General features: G+C 39.7%; 1 long non-coding RNA gene across 1 annotated transcript; it reads left to right on the forward strand.

Moving 5' to 3' along the window:
* Positions 1-903: 903 nt before the first annotated feature.
* LOC131187982 (uncharacterized) lies at positions 904-8,002 on the forward strand. Its single transcript, XR_009152698.1, has 3 exons — positions 904-1,229; positions 5,597-5,744; positions 6,568-8,002. It is a non-coding gene; the product is annotated as an uncharacterized LOC131187982 (long non-coding RNA).
* Positions 8,003-10,661: the final 2,659 nt, after the last annotated feature.

Genomic DNA, 10,661 nt, shown 5'->3' on the forward strand with positions numbered 1-10,661 from the left:
TCTGAATCTGGCCCCCTATTCAGTGCAGGCCAGAAAGATGGCTGTCTAGACTCTGCTTGAACTTAAAACCAATGGATTTCATTGACTTCTACAGTTTCCTCGTCTTTCTCACTCTTAATAATTTAGATTTAAGCAGTGTCAGTGGCATTATGGGAAAAAATGGCAGGCACTGGTAGGCAAACAAAGTGACATGAATGGTGTATCAAAAATGAGTTGATCTGTATTGTTCTTTGAATAACAGTAACAATTTTTAAATTTGCATCATGTCTCAATATGAGCATATTCAAATATATGCAGATATATGCATCAGTGTGCAAGTAAACATCCTACTAAGGAAACCTGACGTAGAGGATAAAGTGTGTTAATGAAACATGACTTGTTTTTAGCATCCTCCATTGTCTTAATTGGCTCTCCGTTGCCTTCACTTACAAAGAATAACTGCAAACCGGGCATACAAGCCTCCAGGACAATGAGCTTTTGCACGTAGTTTAGCTTGTTTTCATGAGTCATATGGGAAGAAACTTTGGACGGGTGCCCTTAGATTGTATATCCCACCCATCCCTCTGCTCTGTACTGGTTAAAGGGGATTCTTACTGGTGAAAATATACTGTCTCTTTAGAAGAACGCAGCGATTTATGGCTCCATGGGGAAAAGAAAGTGAATTGTTCTTAAACTTTTTTATCCAATTTAACTGAGATTTTGCCAGGAGATTGATCCTCCCAACTGGAGATGCTTTAGGTGGCCAGGCTTAAGGATGAAGGGTCTCAGACAGCAAAGCGATGATGCAAAGTGGCATGGTCACATCGTAGATAGTAACAACATCTGAATCTTTCTTTTTAAAGTTTGGGGGAGAATGGGATCAGTGGATTTTTAAAAGCTGTGTTTTCGCCTTCAAAAGGACAAGAAAGCATGCCCTGGAGTTATGGTAATAGGCAACTGAAAGTTAGTGATGCAATTGGGTGTGGTTGGCAGAACTGCTGAAACAGACCCAAGAGCCCTGCACAGCCCTGCAATGTAGATTGCTCACCTCTTATCTAGGGATTGTTCTGGCTCCCGAGGGAAAAATATATGGTGGGCCCAGCCAGCCAGCCTGATCTGTGCTGCAAAAAAAAAAAAAAGAAAAGAAAAGAAAAGAAAAAAAAAAGAAAAAGAAAAGAAGCCTTTTCTTCTAGATACTATGCTTCTTCTGGTTCTACCAGCATTTTAAAAAGGAGAATACAACCCCTGAGGTAAAGTATTTAACAAAGGCCTTGTTAAACTGGTTTAAAAGGTGTTGGGTAGCTGCATGTCTCTTTGGTGGCCTCCTACACAGAGCACTCCCCAAAAAGTTACAGGTGTTTTGCTTGGGATTTATTTTTTGGGAAGGGGGGGGGGCTAATTGATGCTCCAGCTAAATTGGAATTCCTAATGGGAAAAAGCATGTTCTCCTGTCGCTTGTTTTTCTGCACATGGTGGGTGTGTCATGGAGCCAGAGTGTCTGGGACACCAGCGGTCAAAGGAAGCTGTTTGCTGCTACTCTTGAGAGAGGAAGTTGGTGTTCCAAGGCTGATGCAGAGTTAAAGCTGATTTTTCTTCCTGAAAAGTGTGTGTATGTGTGTGCGAGTGGTGGTGGTGGGGAGCCTAAGAAATGAGGGAGGAAGGAAGAGGCGCCAAGCCAGGACCAGTTGCTGATGTCACTGCAACAGAGATGCTGAAGAAGTATCTTGATTTCTGAAGAACTGGAAGGATAAAACGGCCAGGATGGCAGAGTGGACTGGGAAGGTCAAGCAAGGTGGAAGTAAGGGTTCTAAAGGAGGGATCTCCAACCTTGGCTATTTTAAGCCTGGAGGACTTCAACTCCCAGAATTCCCCAGCCAGCTTTGCTGGCTGGGGAATTCTGGGAGTTGAAGTCCTCCTGGCATAAAGTTGCCAAGGTTGGAGACCTCTGCTCTAAAGGCAAGACAAGTATCACCGCAACAGAACAACATTTTGGAGGAGGCAGCTTAGATCAGCAGCTCTTTATTATTATATCAGCAGCTCTTTATTATTATATTATATTTTATGTTCATAATCCAGGATCTATGGATCTGAACAAGGCTATCCAGAGCTGCTTAGGTATCCACAAAATGTATTAAGTCGCTGGAAATCAATTATATAAATTAAGCTTTGAATTGTGTATCCCTCTCCATTTTTCCCCCCAACTAGGTATTAAACAATATCAGTGCCCACCTTGACTCAAGAGCTATATAAATCCATTTAAAAAATAACAGTTTAACCATTTCAATATATGATAAAGACTCCCCCCCCAAAAAAGTCATGAAACTAGATATTCATCTGTGATTTGTTAGATTTATTTAAATTAGGAGAATTTACATTTAATATGTGGTTTAGCATACGTTATCACAAAATCACACATTTTTAAATACGTTGTGTCTTGCAGCAATATTTTATTACGACATTTTGGTTGAAACTAGAACTGTTCCTCCAATTGTAACCAAGTTCAAAATCTGAAGGCTAATTATGTTCTGATCCCACTATTGATTCAGGAGCAGTTTGATGATTATGGGATCCAATGTATTCTCGGCATCTAGCAGTTTCCTGGCTTCAATTCTTCATTAATTTATTTTTGTTTCAAGAGAAGCTGGCACACTGTAAAGCAAAGGACCCAAAATTTTAATGCTAGCTTTGTTTCTGTTTCTGGGCCACCAGAAACCACACCACATTCTTCAACTGTAAAAAAAAAAGTAGTGAGCAGTTGCTTTGAAGAAACGTGCCCCATTGTCCATAAAAATGGTCAGTTGTGGTGGTTCAGAGCATCCTGGGGGAAGTGGTGGGGATTATGAGATGAAGATAAGTAACATTGTACTATGGACTTCTCAAGTTATAAATGGGCTCAACAGCCCAAATGGTGTGGCCACTCTCTGAGCTTGCACGCACTTCAAAATGCAGAGGAAATAAAACCTCAATCTTCATCATAAAAAATGTATACACAACAGGTCAGAGGGGAAGGCAAGTATAGCAAACATGGAAAAGAAATCTATTATTTGAAATTCCAACAATGCGGGACAGGCCTTCATAACGTGAACTGAATTTCCAGAAAAGATGTTTTGATCATTTGATTTAAAGAGGAGGCAAGACAAGACGCCCTCAGGAGGGAGTTCCAGGGTTCTAGCATTGCTATGTAATAAGAGATCCAGAGTTTCTGCAAGCGACTTGGTGCTCTTTTGAAGCTCCCAGAATTCCTAGCCAATATAAGGCTTGTATAGGCAGCATCCTCTAATTCATCACTTGCATTAAATGTCAGAAAATTGTAGCAGAATTCCCCCCCCCCAGAACAAGTCAGATGGGGAATTATGTTTCATTTAAGACAATAAGGAATAAAAATAAGGAGGCTGATGGGAACAAAGTGTCAGGATCAAAGACGATTCCAGCCAATCACCTCCTAGGTTACTACAAGGAAGATCCACTCGCTGTAATTTCCTGTGTTTCCTGAAGTGGAGATCTCTTAAAATAGCCAAAAAAGGATGTTGGAGGCAGACTATGCGTCACTCTCAGCCTGACAAACTGAATTGACCAAGGCACTGATTCTCAGAATGTTCCCACCTAGACTAGAAGGGATTTTCTCTCTCCCTGGCCAAAACAAAATATTCCAAGGAGTCTTGATTATACACCCCCCCCCCCCGGCAAAGTGTTTGGGCAAAAGTGCAATCTGAAATGAAAAATAGAGTGATGTGCCTAATTCTTTCCTCAACTGTGCTGGATCTGGATCTTACCCATAAGAAAGGTAAGAAGAACACTGCTGTATCAGACCCAGATGGTCTTTGAAATTCAGCATCCTGTTTTCCATAACAACAAAACAGATGCTTTGGAGAGACTCCCAAACCACTTAACAGAATAACAGAGTTGGAAGTGACCTTGGAGGTCTTCTACTGTAACCCCATGCTCAAGAAGGAGACCCTATACCATTCTGGACAAAAGGTTGTCCAATCTCTTCTTAAAAACCTCCAATGATGGAGCACCCACAACTTCTGAAGGCACACCATTCCACTCGTTAATTGTTCTCACTATTAAGAAAGTTGTCCTTAGTTCTAGATTGCTTCTTTCCTTGATTAGTTTTCTTGTCCTGCCTTCTTGTGCTTTGGAAAACAGGGTGATCACCTCTTCTTTGTGGCAGTGCCTCAAATACAGGAACACTGCTATCATGTCACCCCTAATCCTTCTTTTCATTAAATGGAATTCCTGCAACTGCTCCAGCTTCCAGTCTTCTAATCATCTTTGCTGCTCTTCTCTGTATTCTTTCCAGAGTCTCAACATCTTTTTTATATTGTGGTGACAAATAAATATTGGATGCAGTATTCCAAGTGTGGTCTTACCAAAGCCTTATAAAGCAATAGTAACACTTTATGTGAACTTGATTCTATCCTGTTAATGCTGCCTAGATTGCATTGCCTTTTTTGGCAGTTGCAGTACACTGCTGCCTCATATTTAAGTGGTTGTCTACTATGACTCTTGAAGGTAGGTTCCACCTATTTTATATCTATACATTTGGTTTTTCTTGACTAAGTGTAAACCTTTACTTTTCTCACCACTGAATTTCATTTTGTTAGATAGGGCCCAGTGTTCAAGTTTGTTGAGATCCTTCTGGATCTTGAGCCTATCTTCTGCAGTGTTGGCTATTCCTGCTAGCTTGGTGTTATCTGAAATTTGATGAGTTCCTCTTCTATTCCCCCATCTAAACTGCTAGACTCACTGTAACAGCATTGCCAAAAAGACATTAAAAGTTATTAACCTAATCTTGCGTAGCTTCTTCTCTGGTAATATTGTACTACTAACTAGAGCATACAAAACATTTGCTAGACCAATTCTCGAATACTGTTCATCTATCTGGAACCCGCACTGCATATCAGACATTAATACAATTGAGAGAATCCAGAGATATTTCACGAGAAGAGTCCTACATTCCTCTATCCGCAATAGAATACCTTATGCCACCAGACTTGAAATTTTGGGCTTAGACAACTTAGAACTATGCCGCCTTCGGTCTGACCTAAGCATGGTACATAAAATTATCTGCTACAATATACTACCTGTCAATGACTACTTCAGCTTCAATCACAACAATACACGAGCACACAATAGATACAAACTTAAGATAAACCGCACCAAACTCGATTACAGAAAATATGACTTCAGCAACAGAGTGGTCAATGCCTGGAATGCACTACCTAACTCTGTGGTTTCATCCTAAACCCCCCCCCATTTTAACCTTAGACTGGCTACTGTTGACCTTATCCCATTCTTAAGAGGTCTGTAAGGGGCGTGCATAAGTGCATCAGCGCGCCTTCCGTCTCTGTCCTAATGTTCCCTTTTATTTGTATCCATCTCATGTATTCATAATTATGTCTATAATTATATCTGTTATCTAATATATGCTTGACAAAATAAATAAATAAAATAAACAATAAAATAAACAATATGCTAAGGCTGGTTAGTTTAATCTTGGCTAGTTTGGTTTTTATGGCTTAAAAAATGTTGTGCAAGCCCAGAAAGGTAGATAGTTTATTATGTGCATTGCATGTTGACCAGGCTGTAGGGACTTTTTTGTTGTTGTTGTTAGACATCTTTCCATCACGCTGCAACCTCCCTGGCTAGTCACACTCTCCAGGATGAAAAACTTCAAATGGAGTGTTCTCTTGTAATGCCTTCCTTTGGGAAGTATATTGAACCCTGCCCAGGATGTTGAAGAGAGGACAATATAATGCAAGGTAGGACATTGATATAGACCTCTTGGCCATCTTATAACTAAAAAGTCCCCATTCTCTGCAGGTTTTGCAGTTGCTTATTAAAGATTTAGATTCCAAAATTCACTTTTCAATTTATCTACAATGCCACAAATCATAAATTTCTCATAAAATGTCTACTTTGTGGACCATCTAAATCAGGGCTGTCAAGTTGCAGACTGCGGGCTGAATGTGTCACCTGCTGGCCACGCCCATGCCCAGTTTAGTGAAGGGGGGAAAAGTCCCAATATGTCATGTGACCCCACCGTGACACCATGAGTTTGACACCCCTGATCTAAATGGCGGGCCATTGAATTGGTCAGTGAACAGTGTTACATCATTTATTAAAAGAACCTACCAAATTTGTTATTTATCCGTCAACTTATTTGGTTGGACAAAATTTCAGGCTTCTAATCTTGTGGCAGAATAGGAAGGATTTAAGGGGTGTGTTAGCACATAATACTTTTACTTGTTCTATATACTTACAAGACAGAAACAAAACAAGACAAAGCCAAATGTTTAAGGGGATAGAGCTCTATCAAAAAAGAGTGACATGTTTGCTTTTTTACTTAGAAAAATTGACAGATTAAGAAGTAATCATATACCTTGACATCTATGGTGTAATGTAGAAAATGGAGAGAGAGAGAGAGAGAGAGAGAGAGAGAGAGAGAGAGAGAGAGAGAGAGAGAGAGAGAGAGAGAGACCTTCCTGTCTATGTTCCCTAATAGTAGAGTCCATTTTTCCATGTTACGGTAATAACTTCAGTAATTTTACAGTATCTAATTTCAGTTTTCTTTAAATGTATCAGATTACATAGATGCTGTTGAATGGCAAAACATGAAGAAGGAAGGAACCTAAAAAGGTGTCAAAGTTGATACAATTACCTTAAAATTAATGAACAAGATTATAGTGTGTGGCTCAGTGGAATTTCCCAACCCTAGAGCAAACTGGATTTTTCAATTCATGTTTCTCCTTGGAATCTCAAGAGGGTGGGTTGGTCCCAAGAGCATATCCAAATAGTTGCCAGATAACTCTTTTCCATTTTTGGTGTGATTCATGTTCTTTAAATTTACACAAACAATTGCAGGAAATGGTGGCATACATTTAGATAGAAACCACACCTCTGGTGGCGCAGTGGTTAAAGTGGAGTATTTCAGGCAAACTCTGCCCACAGCCTGGAGTTCGATCCTGATGATTCAAACTTCCATCATTCTGTGGTCGGTAAATGAGGACCCAGATTGTTGGGGGCAATATGCAAATAATACTCACATTGTAAACCACCCAGAGACTGCTGCAAAGCACTATGGGGCATTATATAAGCCTAGAAAAGAGGCATAAGTGCAGTCAGCCATATTATATATGAAGCAGAGCAGTCAAATATAGGTTGGAAAAAAAAATCTAAATGCCCAGTAGAGTTAGAATTCACTGCATTGCTTTTCTACCATTTAATATCATTCAGACTTTTTGCATGAAATACCAGTACAGAATAGAGCCTCTGATCATTTGCTGGGCATTTGGGTTAGGAGGTTTCCTGGTACATGATCTGAAAACCTCAGTGATTGGATAGCTTTGTATTTCTTGGAGTCTTAAAAATGATTTGCATTTCAAATGGAGGTGGCTGCCATTTTAAGCTCTGTACAAATCAAAAGGAGAATAAAGTTTGCGAACAAAGTCACTTTCATTTAGGAGAGGCGGTTGGGAATGATAAATATGGCTATCGTTTTCACTTGATAATTGGGTAGATTATTAGATTTGAATCCTTGCGATTGACTAACAAGTAACCCTTACATTTATTAATATTTCAGAAGCATGAATTATTTTAATGAGAGCACTTACTAAGCCTGTACAACACACACCATCCACAATTAAATAATATTAGACTAATCTTGCTAATATGCTGCTGTGGCCATGTTAGCTGCGAGTATCGGGAATTGCTTTCTGAACATACACAGGGACATGAAAAAGCATTTAATAATCTCATTTGGGGAGGGTTCCAATCTTTTTGGGTAAGGGGGAATGTTTGGAATTTTTAGAGCCTGTTCTGGTGTTGCTCCAAAATGGTTACTATCATGGCTACAACTTACCACAAAATACCCATGCCCCAGAATGTAAGCAAAACAGTTGGTTGCAACTCCTCCCCATTTATATGGGACTCAGAGGCGTTATTAGGGGGAAAGAGTATGCTTGAGGCTGTTTTGCTTTCAGCATGCAAAACTGCCACTCTGGTTTTTAAAGGAAAAGTTAAAAAGGTGGACACATAAGGTAGAATAGAATAGAATAGAATAGAATTTTTATTGGCCAAGTGTGATTGGACACACAAGGAATTTGTCTTGGTGCATATGCTCTCAGTGTACATAAAAGAAAAGATACGTTCATTAGATACTTGAATTTACACAGTTACAAGGTGACAAGAGGCATGTATGAATATTCTGTCCTCTGCTGTATAGTCATCTTCCCAAGTTATGCACTGCAGCCATCCTGACCTCTCATATTTCAGTTATATCCCGCCTCCCCTCAAAATAACATGATGGGAATCCTCCTCCCATTGGGATTTTTCAGGGCAACCAGTGGAGCTTCCAGAGCAATGAAAAGCTGTGTAGCAGAGAATGTAACCCCAGCAGTAACTCTCTCCCATTTCCAATAATAAAGGGAACTGAAAAAGAATCACCAAGAGCATGTTAAAGGAGATTTCCAAGCACCTTGAGCATAAGAAGACAACTAGAAACCTCTTTCACTAAGGAAGAAGATATCTGAGAAACCTCAAAGCAGCGGTCTGCATTCATTTTGAAATCTGAGGATGAAAATCATTAGACCATTCTACAAGAAAGGTGTTGCACCCATAGTCAAAATCTCCCATTTAGAGAAAGAGAATTGCCCATAGCAATTATACGGAATAATTTCCTTCGGGAGAAATAATTCTGGGTGACAGTTGCAGTCTACATTCAGCTTGAAGCAGCTTCTGAAATCCTAACCCAAGACGTTTAAACTGAGGCATATCCAAACCCTTTTAAAGAGAGAAGGGAAAAATGGGGAGGGGGAGGTCCATGAAGCCATTTGTATCAGACTTAAGAGCAGCTGACCTGTTGAAAAGTGGCAGAATTGTTTTGCATTCCACTTCCAAATTACCGATTCTAGGTCTCAAAAAAAAGTAGGGTTAAAACCCCACGACAGTGATTAGTTACTTTTATTTTGTTCTTGGAAGATGCAGGTTGTTGCTGGAACTTGCAGCACATGATGGTAGACAGGAATTCCTATGGCCCGTGAAGTTAGAAGGGAATGTGGGCAAACAATTCTACTTCCAGAAAAGATGGAGGCACAGATAACCATTTCCCCAACTTGTCTAGAATAAAAAAAGAAGAAGAAGAAGGACAAATCACTTCATTGCCTGTGGCTATGATAAATAAAACAGACTCTTAAGCTTATAGCAGCAACTCACTGAAAGCCAATTATTTGGATTAGGTGGCCTGAATAAAGGGAGGATAATTTTCATCAGTGTCTGCTGGGAGAAAGTGACAAAAGATGCATCGTGACCCACTGCACCCGCATTCGAGGGTCAAAGCAGGTGAGATGATAGACACAGCATCAGAAAAGAAACCTTGCCTGTTTTGTATATGTGTACATATGTAGAAAGGAGCGGGGTTTTGATTATGTTACAGCAAGTGCCATCTTGCTTGTTTTAACTACCCTCAGCTGCTGGCTAGGAATTGCAATAAAAACTCTGTTATTACATACTTGCATATGATGCAACCACAAAGGGCAGGGTGTACACTCTGACATCATGACGCATTTCATCATTTTGGCATCATGGTGGTTAGGAATAAATGACAATGCATTCAATCAATATGAAGACAAGTTCCCTGATTGAATAAATGTCCACCTAAATCAGGGGTCTCCAACCTTAGCAACTTTAAGACTTGTGGACTTCAACTCCTAGAGCAAAGCTGGCTGAGGAACTCTGGGAGTTGAAATCCACAAGTCTTAAAGTTGCCAAGGTTGGAGACCCCTGACCTAAATAATTTCCATCCTTGCTTTTTCTCTAAACTTTTTTTTAACAAAACTGTGATGATATCTAAAATGCAACATAGATAAAGTCAGTTTCTATTTAAACATATATTTTCATTTATCAACGGTCTTAATGACTGTATAACTGTCTTCAGGGATAAATGATGATTCATGTATTTGCACCCATCAAAATTCATGTGTAACAGGCCACAGCTGCAATGCATATTTTATCATACTTTTGTCACTGCATTTTGTAATGGACACCTATGGCAATGTATGATGGATGTTATTCTTTTGACAATCTTTCCACTTAAAAATTTTCCCCCTGGGGTTGAAATCCAGTGTAAATTCTGCCAGATAAAAAACAGACCAAGATCAAAATAAAGTCTTTTTCCGGTGTTGCTAATTTCCTTTCTCCAAACAGGAAATTTAACAAACACATGTGGTAAAAAATGGAATTTTGTGGATGCAAATTGTCATTTTTTTTTCTGAAATGCCATTTCTAATATTATAGATTGGTATTAAGGCTGTGTCCCAGGTCTGAAAGATCTGAAGACTGTTGTTTTAAAACATCTTCCAGGGCTTCCTTGGCAGATAAAATTAACCTGAAAAGATTGGTTTCCCCATTGAAAAGGTGCAAAATATTGGCAATAAACATATCTGTATAACCTCATAACTCAGGAAGTGAATTGTACTCTAACGGTAGACTATAGTTCTGGGAAGGAAGGACAATGATACTAGATGGAGTAATGTGTTATGTATGGAACTTTTGGAAGGAATTTTGGGTGGGAAAATACACGTTGCTAATTGGCTGGTGCCTCAGCCGAGTGGGTATAAAAGGGGAGCTGTTCCCTGGTGCCAGTTGTTGGATTCACACCCCTGTTGGATACCCCTGTTGTC

The sequence above is a fragment of the Ahaetulla prasina genome, chromosome 1 (assembly GCF_028640845.1).
Source record: "Ahaetulla prasina isolate Xishuangbanna chromosome 1, ASM2864084v1, whole genome shotgun sequence".
NCBI classification, from domain to species: Eukaryota; Metazoa; Chordata; class Lepidosauria; order Squamata; family Colubridae; genus Ahaetulla; species Ahaetulla prasina.